This window comes from Ostrinia nubilalis, chromosome 20 (assembly GCF_963855985.1).
Source record: "Ostrinia nubilalis chromosome 20, ilOstNubi1.1, whole genome shotgun sequence".
Classification (NCBI taxonomy): Eukaryota; Metazoa; Arthropoda; class Insecta; order Lepidoptera; family Crambidae; genus Ostrinia; species Ostrinia nubilalis.
Genome location: NC_087107.1, coordinates 13,288,697 through 13,314,427, shown reverse-complemented (window position 1 = coordinate 13,314,427; position 25,731 = coordinate 13,288,697). Strand labels below are relative to the sequence as shown.

At 35.5% G+C, this 25,731-nt stretch overlaps 2 protein-coding genes across 2 annotated transcripts in view; one reads left to right on the top strand and one right to left on the bottom strand.

Moving 5' to 3' along the window:
- Positions 1-25,731, top strand: part of LOC135081912 (uncharacterized) — a 100,441-nt gene that overhangs the window by 42,301 nt on the left and 32,409 nt on the right. The gene's annotated exons all lie outside the window — the stretch shown is intronic.
- The window catches only part of LOC135081913 (FH2 domain-containing protein 1), a 154,952-nt gene that overhangs the window by 97,881 nt on the left and 31,340 nt on the right, over positions 1-25,731 (bottom strand). Inside the window, exon 3 of the mRNA XM_063976695.1 lies at positions 193-211. The gene's annotated coding sequence lies outside the window, so the exon portion shown is untranslated. The remainder of the gene's footprint in view (positions 1-192; positions 212-25,731) is intronic.

Sequence of the window (25,731 nt, the reverse complement as noted above, 5' to 3'; positions counted from 1 at the left end):
ATTTTGTGGCAATTAAAACCCTTCGTAAGAACAGATGATAATCGACCTTGTTAAACCGTAGTTAAGATAATAAATTAAATATTTCACTACTAGTACATAAAACTTTTATGACATTTTCGTTTAAGTTTGTCAACGTTTAATAATAAATAATGAAATCAGCTTAATTAATTGTTTGAACTTAAAACGACATACCCAATCTGTGTAACAGCATCTGGAACAAGCAATAAATCAATTAAGCCATAAAACAATAATAAAAATGTCTGACAATTCAAAAACATGTTCGCGAATTAACTATAATGTTTAACATAAAATTTTAATATTTATTGCATATTTTGCGTTGCGTAAATATTTTGATTGGAAGTATTGGTATTCAGTAGACCATAATTCTAGTTTGTTTTGCTTCAAAATAACAAAATTATAGACAATTTTAATATAAAATAGGAAAAATCGGTCCACAATTGATGGAGTATTCGGTGAACATACATAGAAAAAAAACATACATACAGCCGAACATATAACTTCCTCCTTTTTTGAAGTCGGTTAAAAGCTAAATTGTATTGAGCTCAATTTCGAGTTTGCAAGTCACTTTTTGTAATCTTAAATAAAAAAGTTAATAATTTTTAAAAGTCACTAACAAAAAAAAAAACAATGAAACTTGGTGCTTACACGAGACTGAAAAGCAATTACAGTTTTTTTGTTTAAACAATTAACAATAACAAACATCATTGTGATAATGTTTCGCCATAGCCCTTGCAGGTGTGACCAACAATTACCAAGACTCATCATTACCATTATTACATAAAACATGTGCATTTTCAAACATCTGTCGCAACGTCCAGCATATTTTGACCCTTTCTGTCATATAACTCTTTTAGAAATTCCCTCATAGTAGAGCTCATGTCATAATATAAATAGCAATTATATGAAGAGCCCTTGTTTTAAATGACTCGTGAAGTGAACACACGACGGGGGCAGGTCAAGCTTGACTGGTGGTTATGTAAGGCTCTCCTAGGCATTCAGCGAGCTAGTCACGGATGTCACGATGTGAGCTTCCTGACTTCGCTGGACGTGGAATAACAGGCACTGTTTTGAATAAAAGGTACAGTTGCGAGGAAAGATAATGGTGGACTAGTTGTATTATGTATTTGTTTTGTTCTTCCGTATGTAGGTGATATTATAAATAGATAAGTAAAGTCACGATTGTATACAACTGAATCTCATGATCCTTGATAATGTCGAAGGAACGTATACGAAATTTTACGCCCGTATTCACAAACATTATGAGGTTAAACAGTGCGCGTGGACGCACAGTATGACACAGGAACCAATCACAGAGCTCTATTCAACGCTGTGCGTTCGATTTGCTTCTTCACGTAAGCAAGCATCGTTTGTGAATACTGGCGTTAGGTTTAATTAAAATGTTTTGTTACCTCACACATCCGATATTCTAATTTAAAACAATTTTCTCAATGAAAACCACACTTTATTTTCACAATATTTCACCAAATAACACAATTATTGTACCAATTACTGCACTTTGATATTTTGATACTACTATCGATAATCGCTATTTACTATCACGTCACTATCGCGCTAAATACTGAATGAAGTGACGTCACTAATCCCCTTTGAGGATAATTCGTTATTTATTTATTATTTTTGCATTCTTTGGAATTAGTTATCAGTTGTGGATATTTATTGCTTGCTATCTTGTTGTTGAAGATATTTGACATATCTATTTAAACTTATTATTTAAGTTTAGGTACATACACTTCCAGCTAATATCAATTGTGTACTACAAAATGAAAGCATAACCATGTCAAATACTCAAGTTACATAATGAAAGACAACTCTAAAACTAATAAAAAACTCATAGAACTAATTTATTTTTGCAAGTAACCCTACCACTGCTTCAGGACAATAAATGGGCCAGTGCTGAGAAGAAGCAGCGCAAGAAACTCAGTCACTATACTCAGTCTACAGTGGCACCAATTAGCGACCGCTGAGACGATAACCCTCATTAGATAACACTCTGCTGTCCATACTCCTATGTTCTTCTGATTATTTTGCTGCGGGTCCAATGACAGTTTAATTTCCCTCCGGGACAAACTTGGCCTTCACTGGTTGGGTTTTTATTGGCGGCAAAGATATAGATCCTGGCTACACCGGAGTTGCAGCGGTGGGAACGAGAGATGGGAATAGTAATATCCATTAGGAAGGTCTACTCTTAAGCTACGTTTTGCATAATAGAAAACGTTATTACCTCACTTCGTTAGTCACAGAACATTATTAATAACGCTAGATGCGACGTCGATAAAACTACTGAATCATAAAGTTATTTTCAATAACAATTGTAAACAAAGTTACTCAGTTTCATGACCAATCTATTTATAGTATTGATAAAATAATACTCGTACGTTAACAAAGTGTTGATAAAGTGCTCTACATTAGTGCTAAAATACGGCTAACTGACTAAGGGCTGATTTTTCAATCGTCAGATATCTTTCAACTGAAGAAAAACCTTGTAATTTTCACATAATCTCATACTAGAACTGTCCATATGCCAAACTTATTCTTCAGTTAAAAGTTATCCGACGATTGAAAAATCAGCCCAAGCTCCGACAAATAATTCGACTTTGCGTTACTCCGTCATTGAATAATGACATGACTTTACTTCAACACTGCACTACTTCGACTTCAGTTCAGTTAGTTAGCCAAATCCACTTAGATGTAGAGTCGACAAAACAAGACAAGCTAAATAATTCTTTGACGCAAGATTGTACCTTTTCAAACTACGAAGCACTCTATTTCGCTGTGCTGTCTTGTGACAGTGAAATAGACATACACACAATATTATAAAAGCTATATTTTTGGACTTCCGCTACTTCTCAACACCAGCCAATATGTTGTCCCGAAGTGGTGCTAGGGTAAGCTATGTATAGCTTTAAGTGTAAGTAAAATTAAAATTAATCGCTAAAATTAAGTTATCTAAAACAGCTGAACCGATTCGACTAATAATTTTAACAAATGTTCCTGAAATTATGAATTGATAACTGAAATCTACAATGAATAAAAGGGTATGCACCTTTACAAGCGTCATAAGAAGCTCTACCGATTGATTGGTCAAAGAAAGTGATTATCATTATCTTATCATGAAGGAATTTCAGAAGGTCGTTCCTTATCTACGACCGTGGCGTACATTGACCGCGTCACGTACTCTTTTTGTTTGAATCGACGTATTTATCGATTTGTGTTGTCAATGAGTAATAGTTGTCATCACTAGTCAATTAATAAATAAAAGAGTCAATACGCGATTCTCCTGTTTAGATTTTATGGTAAAGGGAACATAATGATACCCTTAGTTCGCGAACTCAACTGATTTTAAAGCTGCTAAAAATATAATTTTACAGCGAACTGAAAATTTAACTTTCAGTGTTTGTATAAAGCGTTTGTAAATAAGTTGCGTTTTGAAATATGTAATTGATAAGAGAATAGGTAGTGTAAACTAATCAATTGGGAGAGCTATTAATAGTTCATCAAAAAGACTTGTTCTTGTTTTTAGAATCGATTTACACTTCATCAATCGATTCTTACACGATTGGCTAGCTACTATGATTATATTATCTATTTACTGTTATTGAAATGTGGTAGTTCAATAGACTTATTGTTGCGTGAAATACCTTATCGTAATAAGATTTGGGATTAAGATAATAATTGAAGCAACATTTTTTAATGTCATTGTAGGATTAGCCACTGAATTTGGCATTTAAAGTGCTTTTAGTAAACAAAATGCCACCATAGACTAAAAATTGTACAACCTGAAAAATGTTAATTTCTAATTTAATTGTCTTTGATTTGCTAATAATAAAACCTATAAATGAAGTGGTTTATATTTATTTGGCTAACATCGAAAACACTTGAGCGAGCCACTCATCGGAACGGGCCGATAGTGACCCAAATGCGTATTTGTGTTACGTGGAGTCAACTCGTGCGCATCCCAATCATGCGGGTTCAATGATCTATGCACAACGGGCGGGAGCTACGAAAAGGACGATAGTACATCACGCAAAATATAAATAATCTATACCTACTAATATTATAAATGCGAAAGTAACTCTGTCTGTCTGTCTGTCTGCCTCTCTTTCACGCCTAAACCACTGAACCGATTTTGATGAAATTTGGCAGGGACATAGTTTGAGTCCCGAAAAAGGACATAAGATAGTTTTTATCCCAGTTTTTGAAACAGAGACACGCGCGATAAAGTTTTACTGTGATAGACAAAATTCCACGATTTTCTACGTTTTTCTGTGACGGGTGAAGCCGCGGGCGGAAAGCTAGTTATACATAATTATGCCATTTTGAAATCCGTATCACATTGAAAAAGAGGCTGATAAAGGTGACTGAGTTTCTTCCGTCACTTCTTCTCAGTACCAGCCCAATGTAATTGTTCTGACGCGAAGTGGTGGTAGGGCAAGCTGTATTTGGGACGCGTATCAGGCTATAATAATAATAATAATAATTCTTTATTTCTCACCATAGAACACAAATATTAACAATTATAATTGTAGCCCTGGTAAGGGCCTAAGTACTGAATAAAATATTTGACTTTGAAACAAAAATAGTCTTAACACATCACGCAAAACACAAGTAATTTTAAGAACAAAAATGTACTTATAGTCTGATTTTACACATATTTATTATTTACATATTTTAAATAGTATAGTAGGTATCCTACAAACTGCTAATGTTATAAAATATTGCTTAACACGTTTGATTGTAAATTAGCATAGAAGTTATTTCGATAATAATCAACACAAAAACTTACCTATAATAAAAACATAATGTCTAGTGTTTATTAAACATAGTATTATGTGAAAGATTAACATATTTACCCACATTCTTTTGGCTGGTTTTGCGTAAATATTGTGACACATAGCATGGATTAATGCTACTAACATATGACCATATGTTAATGTTATTACTTTTACATAACTTACAGATTTTATAGCATCTTATGTTATTAAAATAAACACAAAGTTATTAATAAGCCAGATAACCTATGCTTAGGTATAAAAATTACATTATTAAATCAGAATATTGCATATAAATGTAGATAGGCTTTACTCCATAATAGACACATAAATACAAAGTAATTACCGAGTATATAAATGCGAATATAGCGGTGTCACTTTATGAATAATATTAAATGTTAATTGGTTTACATAATAAATAAATCTCGTTAAAGAAACACAATAATTTACATTATTGTTTAATTTTACTATTGTTATGAATAAGACTCATCTTGCGGTTATAAGGTTGGTTTATTCATTCATACGAATAAAAAACTGAAACGGTTTAAAACGGTTGCAGGTATTCGTAAAAATAGAAACGTAGGACTATTTTCATCTGTACCACCATACAAATCTACAGCTTGATAGCAAAATTTATGAAACCCATCCAGGAAGATTTAGTAGTTTCGGGGTAAAAACTGTCAGTGATTAGGAACTTATTATTATGAACTCTTTCGATTGGTAAGAACAGTAAAGAAGATAAAAAAAGATAAGCAGAAGAATTTGATTTGATTTGAATTTTCCATCAGGTGAGATGCAGACCAAGAACTTCCTCGTTATGAATAAAAAAAGTTTGTACCCTCAGTAGGCAAACTGTGAGCCCGTTAACTAGCTTTATAAAGGTGCTATTGATTCCATAAGAATGTAGTTATGGCATCAGGACATTACTCGTATAATAAGAGGAAATGTCTCGTGAGCTGTACGAGTCAACAATCAGTCAGTGATAGGCGTGGCGTGGCAAAATTGTCGGAATAATCGGAAGTTTTTCCTTGTCGTGTCGAGAAATAAACGGATAATCTACTATATAAAAATAAGTCGGGTTTTCCTCCCTGACGCTATAACTCCAGAACGCACGAACCGATTTCCACGGTTTTGCATTCGTTGGAAAGGTCTCGGGCTCCGTGAGGTTTATAGCAAAGAAACTTCGGGAAAAGGGGGTAAAACGGGATCCACGCGTACGAAGTCGCGGGCGGAAAGCTAGTTGCGATATACATGTCGTAGATTATATCGTAGACAAGTAAGAAGCCTTAAGACATCCGAGTCAGATTTATGATCTTGAAAAGGAGTAAAGAATATACATATACCACATCTCTTAGATTTATTATTAACACCTAGAACTAGATGCTTCAGTCTTCATACAAACGCTTCGTCGAAAATGATAGAGTTTCACATTTATCAACTGGCAGAATGTATGAGAAAAACTAAGGCAGTGATCATCGTTAGATAAAATTTTCTTTTTTATCTACAACAACGAAGCTCTTGGAAGCTCACCTGATGGAAAGTGATGAACAGGCCGAAGGAAGCAAGCTTCACCCGGAAATCCTCAACTACAGAGAAAAATTTTACCTCTAACTGCCGGAACACCAAACAAACCTGACAATAGTGACTGAGTTTCTTGCGCTGCTTCTTCTCAGCGCTGGCCCATTTATTGTCCCGAAGCAGTCGTAGGGTTAATACTGGGACGTGTAAAAGTGCTTTTTAAAAGCCTATTTGCAAAAATAAATGAGTTTTATGACTTTTTTAGTCGGTATCTAGACGTTAAAATCCTATGCCATATCCATACAAACCCAGCTGGATGGCCACTTAAACTATTGGATTAGAAGTCCCGATACAATTCGTCATACTTACAATCCGCGTTACTCATACATACACTCCCAAATTAGATTATACATTATAGTCTGTGATGTGGATCACGCAGAGACGTCAAAGCTTTTGATTATAATGATATTGTGCCTACGCTTTTAAAATTACTCGTATTCTTTTTATCTATACTAATATTATAAAGAGGTAAAGTTTGTGTGTTTGTATATTTGTTAAATTGTAAGGGGTAATCTCGGGATATACTGAGCCGATTTTAAAAATTCTTTCACCGATAGAGAGCCACATTATTGCTGAGTGTCATGGGTTATGTAAAAATGGGTACGAAAAATTCCACGCGGGCGAAACCGCGGGCGGAAAGTTAGTCACTAATACTTATAGACACTTTCTTTATTTTGCCTACTAACTACAATTTTCATATAGAAATGAGAGCTTATAAGCTTCATTTGTTATTATTTTTCAAGGTTAGCTCCTGCATTTTAAAGTCAATAGAGCTTTTTGTTGCATTAATATTAAATTAGTGCAGAAAAAGCATTGCTGTCACTCACTCTATTATAGACTATTTACTATCCATTTCTTTAGCAAATACTATAGTTTATGAATTATTCGGCAAATGTTCTTATCTTATTTTGGTACTAAAAAACTAAACATCAAGATATCTATGACTGACAGCATTATTTCAGTAGTTTTAGACATTAATGCTGCGGCCGGTTAGAAAACTAAATTTATTTTGTTATTCTCAAAGGACTGCCTTGTCTGTACTTCGACTATTCTTTGCCCGTGATGGATGTTGAACAAATTAAACGCATTCACTGCGCCCGCGCCGCTATCGAGTGTTCAAATTGGCCTTAATTCCAGTAGTTATTTCATTTTGGCAACAACGACGTTTATGCGAATTTGTTTACGGTCAATTAACTCACTTTTATTGTTGTCGTATTACGCATGCGTTGTTTTACAGCCTATTTATTTATTACGACATACTAACTAGTAATTTATTTAACACAATAAAGATTGCCCGATAAGAAATATACCTATATCCGCATTTCGGAAGGTAGATGTACTCATACTCGTACATTTATAAACTTCGTACGCGTGGATCCCGTTTTACCCCCTTCGTCTACCTTACGCGGTTTAGATTTTTTCATACAAATGTTTTTTCCCGCTAACTCCCGTTCCCGTGGGAATTTTGCAATATCCTGTTGTAACTAAGATTTAAGTTTACTATGGTACCTGCATGCCAAATTTCAAGCGTCTATCTTACGTGGTTTAGATTTTTTCATACAAATGTTTTTTCCCGCTCACTCCCGTTCCCGTGGGAATTTTGCAATATCCTGTTGTAACTAAGCTTTAAGCTTTAAGTTTACTGCATGCCAAATTTCAAGCGTCTAACTTAAGCGGTTTAGATTTTTTATACAAAAGGATTTTCCCGCTAATTCCCGTTTCCGTGGGAATTTCGGGAATTCCTTTCTTAGTGCACCTCTACGGTACCTAAGCTACGTCTCTTCCAAGTGTGTTTTCAAGTGCCTACGTTTAGCCGTTTAGGCTGTGCGTTGATCTGTCACTAAGTCAGTCAGTTTCTCCTTTTATATATTTTAGATGATGTTTTTTTCTGTAACCAAAACGACAATGTTACAGCATTGTTGTGCTTCAGTAGTTTAAGATTAACCAGTTAAGAAAACTCCGTGGTTGAGGCTTCCGGGTGAATCTCTTCCACCTTCGGCCTGTTCATCTTTTTCCATCATGCAGATGCAGGCGAAAAGCTCTCCATTTCTACGATATTAGTCGAGTTTGCCTTGCTGCATCAACTGGTGTAAACGATTAAATATTTACAAATCAGATTATTATAATGCATTATTGTAATTATTATCATGATACCATCGCGTGATTACAGGTTGCTCTCAACGATATCAATAAAACAATTCATCATTAATTGCTGATAACTATTATTTAGAATTAAACTAAGATAATTATTTACGTTACGTTTGTCATTTCAAGGTGCATGCGCCTAGATCTATGATACATAATAAATTAATAGTATTTAGGTCCTACGAAACATACATTAATCAAATCAATTTTGATCGTTATCGCGTTTAATTGTATTTTTGATTTATTTATCAAAATAAGTTTAGATCTGAAGCTCATTAGTATTAGTGCCATTCATTAGTATTAGTAAGAACGGCCATCTTTTAAAAGATAAAAATAATTATTTTTGTTCTTTACCATTAAAAAATTAAACACAAATCAAAAATATTTGTGGAACAATACAAAGCTTATAAGCTCGCTTCATAGACCGTCATTAATTTGCTCACTTCGGGTAAAATTGCGAAAAACTGCTGGTGCAATTTACCCATTCAATACAAGTACAAAACATACATTAAGTCACATAAAAGTTATGTATAAAGAATTAAAATGGTCTATTTTATTGCAAATTCGAAGGTTACAGTAGTCCCTAAACATATTAAAAAGCAAAACAGCAGTCTGAACTAAATTGGCGACAACACTTAAAGTTAATGTCCCAGCCTCCACTTACGCGAATGAAAACTTTTATTAACAGGCGATCGTAAAATCGACACTCCTTTATTAGTAAGCATCTACATTACTACCACTAATATTATAAATGTAAAGTCGATCAGTTTGTTCATTGAATTTATTTTAATGTAGTGTAGAGAGAGGCCGCTACCAACCGGGTAACATGGAAAGCATTGGGGGAGGCCTATGTTCAGCAGTGGACGTCCTATGGCTGAAATGATGATGATGATGATGATGATGATGATGATGATGATGTAGAGATAATATTTAATTTGTGGAGCGCAGAATTTGTGAAGTAAGGGCTTGTAGAGTTAGAGCGTGTAAAGTTACAAGCTTGGCTCTACATGTGATCTGAAAACTTTGACAGTGTGATCCACATGTTCTCTTGGCAACATTTTACATGTAAATGTTTTGCTGTAATCGTTAATCAAAAAATTTCGAACATCCTCCTCCTTTTTTGAAGTCGGTTAAAAAGTTCTCAAATGCCGCTCTACATCTAAAATCCAACAAAAACGCACTAACCGGGACACGAACCCAAAACCCACAAACATAACCCGGGTATTACTCACAGGATGCGGACACTTGGCGATCATTCACCCAACACTTTATCCAGGTCAATTTTAGCGAACAAATCTAGGATTAGTTTGATCCAGATATTGCATTCAACTGTATGCTTTCATCTTACAATTTTAAATGAAATCTAATTCTCGCGGTGTCAAACTTTAAGAGCCGTAACAGCTGAACTAGTTCAGTCGGACTTGAAACTTAACTTGCTCTCTCTGGATCACTAGATTACATTGCGTTTCGGACAATTTGGTTGGAACCTTGGAACCGGACCCAAAACCTTTTTAAGTAGTTCACTAGAACTCTACGAGTAACTATTATTTGTTTATTGCTGGTCTATATTCAACCCTAATCCAAATCCGTCCGCCAACTGACAAAATTCAATAAGTTTTTAGTTAAAATATCGTCGGTTTTTGATGTTTTTACATTTTCATATTGTTTATAAGACTATCTATTCAATATTAAAGTGTAAACGAATCGAAAATTTTATTTTATTTTATTTTTCTTTATTCAGAAAACCACAGCTCTTTATAATAATAATACAAACATTAGACTACATATAGTCTAAAATTTGACAGTTGAATGCGGATTAGGATATTTAAGATTGAGTATAGAAAACGGGCGCTAATCTTAATCCATAAATTTGTGTTCGAGATGTTAATGAAATTGTAGATGACCTGAAGAAGATAGCTGGCGGCGGCTATAGTACTTCTTGGGCAAGCTTACGCCCAGCAGTGGGCTACAATTAACATCAAGGTACCTAAACATCTTATGACGAGTGGCGCAGGACCGGTCTTTGTGGAAATCCTTGGGGGAGGCCTTTGTCCAGCAGTGGGCGTCTTTTGGCTGAAACGAACGAACGAAACATCTTAAGTAGTTATGGTAGATGTTGTTTTAAAACAAAAATGTAGACTGTGCTGTGGCCTGTACAATATGGAATACTACCTAAATTACTAGAATTCCTTTGTTCCCTCGCATGACGCATAGAAATATTATAATTTTATGCGTTAAAATTAATTATAACATCTGCAGCCATGAAGCTTTCAATTTATTGCTTGTCATTCGCACGAGCACTTTAGTGCTCATTAGTCATCCAGTTAATTATTTTAAAGATGAATTTATTTACAGAATGTTCAAGTCAATTTACAGACCTAATTCTTGAAATTATTGTAAAAGTCTTGTAGTGACGTGCCTCTTCTGAGCTGTTGTAATTATGGAACCAATTTCAGATGAACCAGAGTGAAACCAAGAAAAGAAAAGCTTTCAGGCATTTAATAACAAAAATTATGTGTCATGTCATTAAGTCATTGAACAGTAATGCGATCAGTTTGAGAGTGAGCGAGACCAGTGTTCCGCAAACTTTTTGTGTTCTAGGTACATCTAGGAAAACGAAATTTATTAGAGGTACCTTCACCACAAATGAAATGTCACTTCTTAAGTTTTTTTATTACCTTTGTTAGTCTTACTAGTACTTATTATTATTCTGTGGTCTTACCCTTACTTACTAAAAATAAGTATTTAAGTTAACCTTATTTTTCCGAGGCACACCATCTAATGATCACGGTACACCAGTGTGCCGTGGTACACTCTTTGCGGAACACTGAGCTAGACCGTTGACTGGTAAAGTATGAGTAAGTACTGGATCTAGTCAACTATCTTAACTTTTCCAATACAGTAAATGTCTCTATATTGTTTTAACTACTGTAGTTTTAAACAAAACCCCGACTGGCTACATTAAAACTGCCGATAACTGAGACCCTCTTTCTAAACACATTCCTTTGTGACCACCCCATCACATATCTTAACCTCTCATCAACATTCCTGTTAACGATTCTAATTCCTAGGGTGTATCTCCATAGCAAACATTCCGTCTATTCAACATTTCGACGCTTCATTCCAATGTGTCAGACGACACATAGATGACTGTGTGTACTCAGCCTTACTTAAACAAACACTGGATGCATTACTTATAAGGGTGTGGTAGATACTTTACTAGATTAGTGATAGTATTATGAAGCACAGAAACGTATCGCGCTGAAATTCTAATAATCATTAGGAATTGTCAATTAATCGAAATAGCCAGTTGAAAACCACCATTGTTTATGTTATTATTATTACGTAAAATAATAGCGAGATAAGTAAATATAGCGTTGTTTCCAAGAATGGTGCGTAAAAGCCTGCATGGCAGCATTGCCTCTGTAGTCAGTAACTTCCCACCTTTCGATAACCAATTGCAGACAAATTAAGTAACTAATACTAGCTGACACGACAATCTTCGTTCCGCCTATGTTAATGAAAAATAATGTATGATTTTAATGACTAAAGAATTTTTCGGAGCCTCTTCAATACAAATAAACAATATTTTTCGTCTTTATAATATTAGTGTATATTTTTATAGACATATTGAAGCTAAATCTGCCTCGCACCGCAACCATCTGATCTGGGAGACTGGGAATCGAACCGAAACTAGTGCATCCAACAAAGCTAGTTCATTTGGGGGCATCCCACTTATCCGAGAAAGGGCCGTGCGCATTGAGATTTATGTGTCCTACCCACAATTGGATAAGTATAACGGACTTGCTATTGCAATCCGTTTTTATAGCCATTACGAAGTGGGGTGTGGATGCCCAATGAGCATCAGCAGTCGATCATTTTCATATCATGTAGCTTTACGGTTGTTGTTGGTGATACGGTTTCTATGTAGGCTACAATAAAATTACAAAATATGTATGCTCTAATAAAAAGTTCAAATATAAAGTAAATCTATATCTACATATAAAAGCGAACGGTCACTGACTGACTCACTCACTCATCACGAACTCTCAGAAACTAAATACTCCATGTTTTAGAACGTAGGTGCTCCTAAGAAGGGATTTTGCAAAATTCAACCCCTAAGGGGGTAAAACGGGATCCACGCGTAAGAAGTGCCGATCGGCCGCTAGTTAAGTATAAAATAAAGAGTTTATCAATGCCAATACGTTAAAATGCATTTGCTGTCTTGTCAGAAATGCTCAGCAGCGAATTCTAAACTGATTGAAAACAGAGGTTTCTTCAAATCTCAAACAGATCATCTTTCTGTAAGCTTATGACTATAAGTAGGCACAATATAAACTTTGTTCCATGGTCTTCTGCCAGAAAAGCATTGGGTTACCTAATTAAGATTCTTAATTACGTATGCAAGTTGTTAGAAAGTGAGTTGTTTAAAGATGCCTATTTAATTAAAAAAAAATCGAATAACAACAAAACTGTCCAAAAGTTTTTGATTATTATGAACACAATCACCCCAAGTAAGTATCAACACACCTACGATACAAGAGCGCATCCTCTACGAATTCCCGATCGCATAGTTCACCCCGGGTTATTTGTCCACGCGCCGGAATGACAAAAAGGTCCGGTGGTAGGGCTGACAGCTGATGTCAGACTAAATGTTTATTATAGACTTAAACTCTAGACTCTATTCAATTGATTTTTGTTTTTATTTTTACTAGTGTATAATTACCCTAACATTGCAAAAAGAAATGCTGTGTATACCTGTAATTGAGGTCATATACGTATCATGTGTTAAACCATGTTAAAATGTATGAACTGTATTATGTATGTGACTTTGTTGGTGTACCTAATAAATAAATAAATAAATAAATAAATAAATAAATAAATAAATAAATAAATAAATAAATAAATAGACCATTATTGCTTCAATAGGTGGCACCTGAAGAAAGAAATAATGAAAAACTGTGTAATGGTAGAGCTTACGTTATTGGCTCTGTGCACGATTACAGCGCCAACTAGCGTCCACAACTTTGTGGGCTCTGTCACATTGACATTTAGGTCGTCTATTTGTGAAAAAATATCGAAATGAAAAAATAACAAATATTTTCGACTAATAAATTGTTGTGATACCACGATTTGGGTGGAAAAAAGGTTTTGAAATCATTTTGGTCATTCAAATCAAATGAGGTAAGTCCAAAAAGTGTGTTTAATTTTGATTGTGTCAGGGTTTGTTTACTTCATTTATAGTTGTAGTTTTACAGTAAAACGAAAAGAAAAAGCTACTTTAACGGTTTCATTATATAACAGTAAATATATTTAAATGTTCCTGTATCGCTAGTAATAAATTAATTATCGTTTTCAGATCGAAATGAGTATTGTTTTGAAGACCGGGTTTGTGAGTGTTACAATATCAAATTCCAACCACAAACCGTATTTAAAGGAAAGTTGTTGGTATTGGCTGGACAAGTCCGAGATGTAGAAGAATTAAGAACAAAACAAGGGCAGAGTTCAATAATTCACGCTCTCATCATAAGGCAAACATCTGTGCACAACAACTACTGTGACTCATTTTTGTACTACCACGTTGTATAGTCTAGTTATTTCCAAATTGTAAACGGCTATTAAACCAGCCCTATCGAAATACAGTCCACTCTTTTATTTAAGTTCCCAGTAGGACCCTTTTCATGCGATTAATGAATGATATTAAAATGTATTAAGTAGAATCGCTTTGCCATTGACAGATACATCTGAATCTGATGACAGAGCTTACATTATTTCTACTTTTGACCACCATGAGCGCTGCGATAGATTATGTTACCCCCACCTAGTACTTCGCACCCAGCGAATAAGCTGTTACGTAAAAGCGAATAGATCATGCAGTCAGGAAAATACTTTTTTTTTATTCAGAGATCCTTGTACTTTAAATGCAAGCAGACAGCGGTGGCATTGTTTTTCTTTAAGCGTTTCAAACCACAATATTCTTAATTACGCTGCTGGTTTAATAATTACAAAATCAAATCAAATCAAATAATTTTATTTGCAGAACAGAAAGTCTGAACTTAAAACCACTTAGGTAAGCTGTTAAGCAGCCCTACCATCCGCAAGTGTCACGTGAATGAGTGAGCTATTTCCGTCCCGCTCGCGGGGAAGGAGAAAAAAAGACGGAAGCATGCGCGGGCGCATACCGGCGCGCACCTGACGCACTTGTTTTGTTTCTGCGGCGGCGCTAAAACGAGATGAGTGTGATGCGAATGTCGTCTTTATAATAAGAGCAATAAAATTGCAGTTATTACATTACACTTTTTGTATCTTGGATCATTAAGATCACATACCTACAAGTAAACATTTCATTACAAATACCACATTCATGAAAAATATGAATAATTAATTATAAGAACATACTATCAACATACTATCGGCTACAGTTTCAGCCACCCATTTCCGGTAATGTCGTCTCGTTCTATCGCAAACCACCTTTGATGAGAGCGAAAGAAAAAACGGAAATGAGTCGTGGAAACGTGGCCCACTGTACTTGAATTTCAAAGAAAAAAACGAAGCATAAAATCCTAAGTTACCTCCCAGTCAGTTATGAGGTCTAACTTGAACAATATGTAGAGAAGTTACATGACGCATTATACTAGAATTTGCCTTAAACAATATTATTTGAATAATGTTTATTAAAATAATAATCACTAGATAAAAACTGGAAAACCCCAAGCGGTCGGGACGAAGCAGCACAATATGTTAAGACTTCTGATCAGAATAAAACTCAACACAGCTGATCAAACAGGATTATGTGACATTGGAAATGTCGAATAAAATGTAAATATTAAAACACTGTCTACAATCAAGACTAAATACTGAAAAACTTCATAATATTTTAAAAATTTCCTGTTAAACTACAAAATATAAAGCTATTTTACTAACTTGTAACACATTGGTCATGTTGTTTAAAAGCCAACTAACCAGAATATTTTAACCAATAAGGAATAAATACCGCTGTTGAGGATTCCAGGTAGAGAATGTTAACAACATTGTATGTTCCGGCAGTAAAGGTAAGATGGACAGTTCTTCTGTGGTTGAGGATTCCAGATGAAGCGCCCTTTCGCCTTCGCCTGATCATCACTTACACTCACAAGGTGAGATACAACAAGCCAAGAGCTTCCTCATTGCGGATAAAAAAGGTCTTAAGTATTTCACTTTTATCACCTGGATTTGATCACCCAGGTGATCAAAGTGGACACCAAGCGACACTTTGTTGTCATTTGATCACCAATGGATAAGACTACCTAACTGATCAAAGTGGACTTCTTATCCATGGGTGATCAAAAGACAAAAAAGGGTCGCTTGGTGTACACTTTGGGTGATCAATGTGAAATAGACCATAAGAAACAGCTTGCCTAATCACCTTCTTTCAGGTGAGACGCAGACCACGGACCACCCTTTTTGGGTAAAAAATAATTACCTATCCATGACCAACTACTGGTCTCTTACTTCTTGCATCACAATCAGTTGCACTTGAACTTTACCACGATCCAGTGCGACCAGACGACCAGCTTAGACCACTATCACTGATGACAATCTGACAGTCATTCACAGTGGGTCAGGGGCAGAGATTATGGTTCGTAAGCTTTGATTGTGGGTGTTGGAGCAATGGTTTCTTTACCTTATTTATTATTTACTTTTATTATTTGATGATTCGATAAATAGAGAAAACTCGAACTCCTTTATTTTTAAAATTAATTCCGTTGCGGGTCCAATGGCAGTTTAACTTTTCCCCGTGACAAACTTGACCTTCCTACACAGGAGTGCAACAGTGGGAACGAGAGGTAGGAATAGTCCCGTTAAAAGATAGATAACATCTGTAAGCTTGAGTGGTTAATTAAATACAATTGTATGTAAAATAAAATATTTGCTATTGATAAAACAAACTGTGTTACCGAAATCAGCGTGTTCCAGTATTGGTAAGGGTAACATTTAGGTAGCCGTAAATCTAATGAACATAAGCCTCCCCCAATGATTTCCATGATGACCAATTAGTAGCGGCCTGCATCCAGCGTTTTCCTGCTACCTTTGTAAGGTCGTCGGTCCACCTTGACGTCTTACGGCTAAAATGATAAGTTAAAACTGTAATCAAAAGCCACCTTGACAATTATTTTCAACCGACTTCAAAAAAGGAGGAGGTTCTCAATTCGACCCGTATGTTTTTTTTTTTCTATGTTTGTTACGCGATAACTCCGCCAATTATGAACCGATTTGAACAAATCTTTTTTCGGCGTATAGGTGGTCAAGGGTGGTCCCATTTAAATTTAATAATAGAAAAAACAACCCCCAAGGGTGGAAAATTGGGGATGAACTTTTTTATACGCAATATCTCCGCCGATTATTAATCAATTTGAACGATTATTTTTTTGTTGAATAGGTATTATCAAAAGGGTGGTTTCATGTGAATTTGAAGAAAATATTTCACCCCCAAGGGTGGAAAATTGGGGATGAACTTTTTTATACGCAATATGAAGTTGAAGTCGGTTTTATTTTTTTTTGTCTACAATCTTTACTGATATACCTAAACTTATTGCAAATAAAATAATTCTGTAAGAATAAGCATAGGTCTAATCTCCATGGCTTGTTCATAGTGACTCACACTGTTCGAGACATCCTGTAAACATTAAGAATAAATACTTCTCTGGAACTCATTAATTGACACTTTTTGTGTTAATTTATTAATAACATTCCATTAACCACACACTCATACAAGTATTCTTAACATTGTCTCGGCGTAACTCGGCACGCGACTTTTTTAGTCTGTCGCGACTTGCGAACTTCATTTGTTATCTGTCTATCTTTGACATGTCGAGCTGTCAGTTAACACGCGGGCTTTGTTTTGACAATGAGTCATGTTTATACTCTTGTGAATGTGTTGATTTATGATTTACATAAAAATATTGCTGCCATTTGACAGACCATTATTGCTAGACCTATCTAAGTCAATTTAGATTCCTTATTTAACCAACTACAAAAAAGATGAGGTAAAGTTTTATGATAATAATTTAAGCAACACTGCCTTTTTATGAAATAGTAATATCATCTTTTCATTGGCTTGCAATAGTAGCACTAATAGCTCGTACTATTAGTTATTCTGTGCTAATAGTTAATAACCCATCTCTTATCATTAGGATCTATGCAAAAATTGATTTATAGGTATTAGATTGACTTCATTAATTACGCCCGCGAGTAAAAAATTATTAACACGTAAAAACTATTATTAAGTTGCGCATACGCACACCAGTTAGCCTTCAGCTGCAATAAGATGAGTCACTATCTATAGATTCAATCTGCTGTAGACTATTGTTGGAATAGAAGTGTTTAAGTGGCACCGCTAACAAATTCAATAGGTTGTAAAAAACCGACAGAAAAAAAATTACTTTGAAAAGCAGAAAGGGCAAATCCTGTAGATATTTAAAGGCGAGTACGAGGCGAGTAGAGCATTTCATTGTAATGGAACAACGAACCGCTCAATGAAATTTTCTAGAGTCATTGTCACGAACCAAACATCGTACATTTATCTGTATTGTACCATTCATTGAACGTTACATTACACAGTTATGCTTTAGTCTATACTCACCTTAATAATCCCATGGAAATATTTTCACATTTTTTTTATTTTTTTGCTTAATGTCACATAATAAATACAATACCTACCATAGAACAATCCAGACCCAATATGGGAAAAGCCCAGCTCTATTACAATGCTTTTTGGCTAATGAGACTAAACTAAGAAGTTCTGGGTGCGATTCCCCGATGAGAAATACTCTGTCGGCCTTATTAATAAGGCCGACAGAGTATTTCTCATCGGGGTTACACGAGTACGAGTAACCCCGATGTACGAGTACACGGGGTAGGATAAGAGTTACACACTAGGTGAACTCTGGCTTAAGTTGTCATTTAGTATGGACATGTCATTTTAATCCTAGGTTCATTCTAGGTGTAACTTTTTATTAATAAGGGGGTATGTGTAAATAATTTATTCCCAGTTTGATTGCGACATACAGATTGAGCCATGGTTCAAAAGCAAACACTGGCATTTGTTTCAATTTCATTAATAAATTGCACTAATTTTCAAAACGGCATACTTAGCACATGTTTCAGTAATCAACGAGTGTCAACAGTTAATTTTTACTACCGGAAATTCCTAATTAAAGATTCACGAAACTATAAAATGAAGTCATCTTTAGTGTGTACCGTACGTTTGTAGCTAAGCTGTTTTATTAACAAAAAGTTTGCGTATTTAAGACGCATTTTTTAAAACTGCTGTGTTTGGGCACATAACAAAATGTAATGGTATAAGTGTAGCGTACCTATAAGTACCTTCTGAATGTATTGTAACTTCCTACAGTTTATATTTTTAAACCGGCAGACAGTGGTGACTGAGTTTGTTGCGGCGCTTCTTCTCAGCACTTGCCAAATGTTTGTCTCGAAGCGCTGGTAGGGCAAAAAAAGAATGAGACATGTATAGGCTCCTTAAGAGCATTTGACGATTTGCAAGAACTAAGAACTAAGGACTAATTAATAGTCTAAACAAATAAAGAAAATTTTGATTTTGATTTATAAGTCAGGCCTATAAGGCTTACTCAGTGTCTGAGGTATAGGAGCGTCAAGAGAGGAGTGACATTGTCACTGACGTCACAGAGCACATAAATCTGAAGGTGATCTGAAGTCTCCCTGACGTTTGACGTTACAAAAATCGACTCCCGTGCCGCTCTCATACCTCTGGCATTCACTAAGTTAAGCGTTACGTTAGTAGTAGTTTCGCACGATTTTCCTTCGCACGAATGTGCGAAAAGTCCACTTTAAAAAAAAAATTTTTTTAGTAGGCTTTTCGCCCGGATTTATCAAAAGTATTAAAAACGGGTGCGAATCGACCCCTTTGAGAACTAGTAATCGCATACTAATAGTTCAAAAAAGAGTCGATTCGCATGCGATTTTAATACTTTTAATAACATCCGGGCGAAACGCCTACTAAAAAAAAATATTTTTGAAAGGGGACGTTTCGCACGTTCGTGCGAAGGAAAATCGTGCGAAACTACTACTAACCCGAAATGACACATTAGTTTAAGGTTTACCTACGTATTCTTCGCGAAAAAAGGTATTAAAAAACCCTCATAAAAATCATTGGTAGAGCAACGTTATGAATTAAAGATCATCCTACATTTCCACATAAAGGAAACAGAATATTCAAGTCCAGACGGCAACAGACAACAGACGTCATTAATCAGCTCCTACCAGGAATCGAACCAAGGACACTGAGCACATGCCAAACGACTCTACCTATTGTGAACGAGAAATCTATATATTCGATACAGCTGAGCGTTTGTGTGTGATGTCATTGTATGTTGTAATTGAGCATTTTGTAGTTGACACCACCGATCATTTTGATATACTTTTTATGAGATTTTGTATAGCAATAAGAAACCATAAGAAACCATGACGTCGCTACTTATTCAACCACTCTACTAACTTTAACTAAAATCTATTACACTTTATGCCTTGAAGCTACTATATGACAGTATTGACAGTCTATGAAGGTGCCACGATGGCCGAGTCGAGAACCGAGAAACGCTGGGGAACCTACTCGTAATACAAGCATCTGGGGGCACGGCAGTGCCCCCACCAAGTCGAGCAGAAAAGCGGCACGACCGTACCATCCTTTTATCGAAGCAATTCAGGCCATTTTCGACCGCCTGTAACTTCGTTGTGGATAAAACTAGAAGGCTGAATTTTCATTAGCTATGCAGGCATTGTAAAGACACGGTATATTTAAAATTTCATTCAATTTGAACCCGGAGTTTAAGAATTATAACGGGTCAAAGTTACTTAATTTTGTCACTCACTGACTCACTGACTGACTCACCGATCATCAAAATTCTAAGGCACTTCTAGCAGACCTAGAAGCTTCAAATTTGGAATATAAGTAGTGTTTGGTGTATGAATCAAGGAAAAACTAAAATATTTGGGGGCACGGTAGTGCAACCGCCAAGTCGAGTAAAATTTTTCAATTTCGGTCCAGTTTTCTAGATACATAACTGCTGTCTATGAATGAAATGAAATGAACTTTATTGTGAATGTGAATTTAGGTAAACAATAGCAGATACATGGCTTAATAATAGAAACGCTCCAAATTCTACCTTTTCAGGCGTATTCACAAATTACAAAAAGAAATGAGATTTGGGGGCACGGTAGTGCAACCGCCAAGTCGAGTAAAATTTTTCAATTTCGGTCCAGTTTTCTAGATACATAACTGCTGTCTACAAAATACAAAAAGAAATGAGATCCCATCAAAAACAATACTTGTCAAAAAAACCAAGTCTCGCAACTCAGTTGTTCTACGGTAAAAAGTTGTGAGATCCATGTAATACCAAGTCCAGGCCAGGAAATCTTTAACGTTTTACATAAATATATTAGACTTGGCCATCGCATGAAGACACGTGTAAATTAAATTATTTAGTGCGATGGCCAAGTCAATAATTTATGTAAAACGTTAAAGATTTCCTGGCCTGGACTTGGTATTACATGGATCTCACAACTTTTTACCGTAGAACAACTGAGTTGCGAGACTTGGTTTTTTTGACAAGTATTGTTTTTGATGGGATGTATAGTTGACACCACCAATCAATCATATAATTTTTTTTTTATGTGATAGGAGGCAAACGAGCAGACGGATCACCTGATGATTAATATTATAAATGCGAAAGTTTGGATGTCTGGATGTTTGTTACTCTTTCACGCAAAAACTACTAAACGGATTTTGATGAAACTTTACAGCATTGTTGTTTATAACCCAAAATAACATATAGGCTATAATTTATGACGATCTGTGACAAACGAAATTTCACGCGGGTGAAGCCGCGGGCAAAAGCTAGTTTGATATACTTTTTATAAGCTGCCTAAACGATATGTTTTCTTAGGCTGGGTTGCATCATTTTACTTAAAACAAAAGTCAAAAATCTGTCAAACTCCATACTAAGAGCACCAGTTATAGTTACGGTTAGAGCTAGGTGGTGGCATTACAAGATACTACAGTTTGTTCAAATCCCGCAGCTTAGCAAATAGCAATACATCTGTCAAACTTGCATAATTGCACGATATAATAGCCGCGTCGGAATGCATACCTATGCTATACTTATAGTCGACTAACTCCGCCACTTGACACCGCGGGTTCCGCGAACGAAGCTGCGCGGGCGCCGCGTGCTCTAGCTTATTATAATAAAACTCGTAGCTATAGTATGATTTTGGAATTTATATAAAGAATTCAATCCCATCATTGGTATCATTGCGCAAAATTAATCCTATTTTTCTACACTAATATTATAAAGAGGAAAACTTTGTTTGTTTGTTTGGTTGTAATGAATAGGCTCAAAAACTGGACCGTTTTTAAAAATTCTTTCACCATTCGAAAGCTACATTATCCACGAGTAACATAGGCTAAATTTTATTTTGGAAAAAAATAGGGTTCCGTAAAATATGTAGATAATGTAGTCCACGCGCGCGAAGCCGCGGGCGGAAAGCTAGTTATCTATAAATAGCACTGCTCTCGATCAGTTTATTCAATCAATAAAAAAGTATGATCAGCTATGGGAGTGTAGGACAAAGCCTTAATTTTTCACTCTACTAGTGGTTTCGTGAAAAATAAGAGAGAATAGAAGTGCTGCTGTAGGGAGACTTAAGATCTGACGATGATGGTGGTAGCCGCTTTTCAGAATTTCGGGTATATTTTCAGATACTATGTAATTAAAAAAAATTAAAAGATCGTGAATATTTCGGGAAGAAATTAAACATTATTACATTTATTGCTCTATGGTTTAACTTAAACCACGAATAGTCACAGTTTAAGTATTCACACTGCCCCTTTACATCCTGAACTATTAATATCAAATGCAAAGCCATTAATGAGAATGAACAGCAACATTGTAATCACCGTTCATTTATGAATGAGCGTGAATTACGTGTTTGCACATTGACCACAGAAGTGTTATAATAATAATAGACTCTACGCGTTTTGAATTGATAAACACTTGGAATAGACGATATGAACAGTCGACAGCATATTATTAGAAAACATATATTTTTATTGTAAAATAGCATTTATTACAACTACACAAAAGACAAAAGGGTGCAGAGCAGGGATGTTAAGGATATCCGTAACCGTAACCGAAACTTTCGGATATCCGAAAAAAGAAATCCGAAACCGTAACAGTAAGCGATTCAAAAGTTTCGGATAGTTTCGGATGTAGGCAGTTTAAATTGTTTTTTGTATAGCATTATATGTAAAGGCATAACAGCCTGATTTATCATTATAATGCTATCTAGTATCAATTTTGTTTTTTTTAACTTTTTATCGATGTAAAGTGTGCGGCCATGAATGAACCGTGTTGCACAATATTGCAAATTGCATTCTAAAGCACTTTCGGATATCCGAAAAAAAAATCCGTAACCGTAACCGAAACCGGTAATAATATTATTCCTATATCCGTAACCGTATCCATAACCGAAACTACATATCCATAACATCACTAGTGCAAAGTTTAGCTTGTTGTCGTCAGTTGGTACAAAACTAGTTTGAAATACTCGTAAGTATAACTAGTACTTATTATTATTCTGTGGTATAACACAGGAAAAAAGAGACAAATAAAAAGCTGAAAGTTTATGTACATTAGACTAAAATAACCAAAGCAAGAGTTGTGAGTTTTTAATAACTTTACAGGTTGTAATTTTATTTAAGCGACGTAATATTGTGCTACTGGATGTCATGCAACATAGCTCGCCAAAGGCATGTAGGTATTACATTAGATTAGGTAAAAATTACTAACGCAATATTCAAAACAGACGCAACTGCAACTGGTCACTAAAATACGCCCGATCGATGAAAACATTTCATCACACATCGATCACTACCATATAAGGCAGGTAAAAGATCCACAGTCCTACGTGTTATCACAAATAATGGTTTCTATGTGAAATCATGAGCATGTGATGTTGAAATATTTGATTTTGTCATAATTTCGTATAATTTGGATTCCGATTGGTATTGATAATGTTTTTAATAAATCGTTTCATTAATACTAATAACCTCACCCCAAAAAGGGTGAGGAGAGCGAAAATGGAACTAAAATATGGAAAACTCGAAGAACTTATAAAAAGCTCAACACATAAAACCCATTTATTTTATATAAGTAGGCTCTCAAAGAGCACTTTTACATGTACCAAACCTCCTCCAGGATAATATGGGCCCAAGAGCGAGAGATGAGACGGTAACAACAAAAAGTGACATAAACCACCTTTGACCCGTTATTCATAATGACTTTAGCAACAAAATAAATAATTTTATGACCTACCACAAAAATTCTCCGATCGCCATCCCAAAGTTCAACGGCACATCTCAAAATACGCCCATAAAAATAATACTTATTGTGGAATAAATCAGTATTAACATCCACCCAAAACAAGATGCAGCCGTCTCTGTCACACGTATAAGAAATGCAGTCGTCTCTTTCGTGAAGCAGGTACTGGTAAAAATATCTGGGCATAGAGTTAATCCCGTTTATAGGAAACATCAGTAGTGTACGGTAGGTCAGGATAAAGTTTAATTTGGGCTATTTTTATGATTTCACTAGCTTGTGCTGGCGGCATCACCTGCCTGACTTACAGTATGCCATAGTGTCTATCATGCAGAAAAAATATAGTAAAGACTTTGACACAATCGTGACTGAGTTTCTTGCGCTGCTTCTTCTCAGCACTGGCCCATTTATTGTCCCAAAGCAGTGGTAGGGTTAATACTGCGACGTGTAAAACTGCTTTTTAAACGCCTATTTCCAAAAATAAATGAGATTTATGAGTTTTTTATAAGTTTTTTAATCAAATTACTTAGTGGCACAAGATAAATGTACGTAAAACGAGCTTTTAAATCAATGGCACTCTACATGTCTCTTTATCTTTTGGGCTCTATCAACGCTACAGCTCATTGCAAGCATTGCAAGTGAAAAGTAGGTCATCAACACCACTAAATTTCCGTTACATTTAGGAATAGTAGGGAAAAAAGTAAGGAAAATTGGTAAGTAACATAAATAACTAGGTGCAGATTAAATTGACCACGTCGTTAACTAACGTAGCTGTGAACCTTGCCCTGTGGTTGCACTGTGGTCAGTAGCGTTTGCGCTTAGCCCCAGAGAGAAATAGCGTTTTACAACTCATAAAAGGCATTTCAATTGACTGTTGTCAGTTAAAGTTAGCCCCCTATTGCTCCAACATCATCAGGAAAATATTTTCTACGTTTAGAATCAGTAATACCAACATTTCAAGCGGTGGAAACGCTAAGTTTACATGTCAACTCGGACAGCTATACTGATTTATGTCCAAGAAAAATGTAGCATCTGTCAATCATGAGCGAAGTTTCCATTTGCTAGAAAGCTGGAACATTTCCTTGGAGTACAGGTAGCTAAAGAAAGCATTCTCCATATGTACCAACTATTAATTATTATTTATTTTGTAGTGAAATAATAAAGTAGATATTGCTAGCTAATTTTACAGGAGAACGAGTGAACATTTTAGAGGAGAACAAAAATAGAATTTTCAACAAGTCCTTTTGAAGTCCCTTTTGAGTGGCCAAAGTTTCCCAAAAGATTGTGTTAATGAAACCATGAATGAAAAAGATAGTAAAATGGTAGCTTAGGGCCAGTTGCATCGATTCTTGATAAAGTTTCAGCTTGTAATCTGACACGCTATCTAACAGATAAAGTAATAATAACAAATTAATAGGCTGAGCTAACTACCAATCTCGATTCGAGATCAATGAATCCGAAAATTGTATTTTATCTGCCACGTGTGTTCTCACCTTATTGTCTTTACCTAGTAAACTAACAGGGTCATTATCCGTTAGTGGTAACTAGCATACTATCCCACTGCTGGGCATAGACCCTTGGCGCCATCACGCATCAAACATCAGTCATCAGCCAGCTCAACATTTAATAATATCATCTTATTAATAACTTAAGAATCTTGCGAACAAACGCCGAAAAAGGAGTGAACTTAAGTCAAAAGCTCGTATGACGTGAGTCAGGATGCCCACGCTCATCGTGACTAAAAATAATGACTACTCGGAACTTGGCCCGTGTGCACTGTGCTCTATGGCTTATGATTGTCTGTG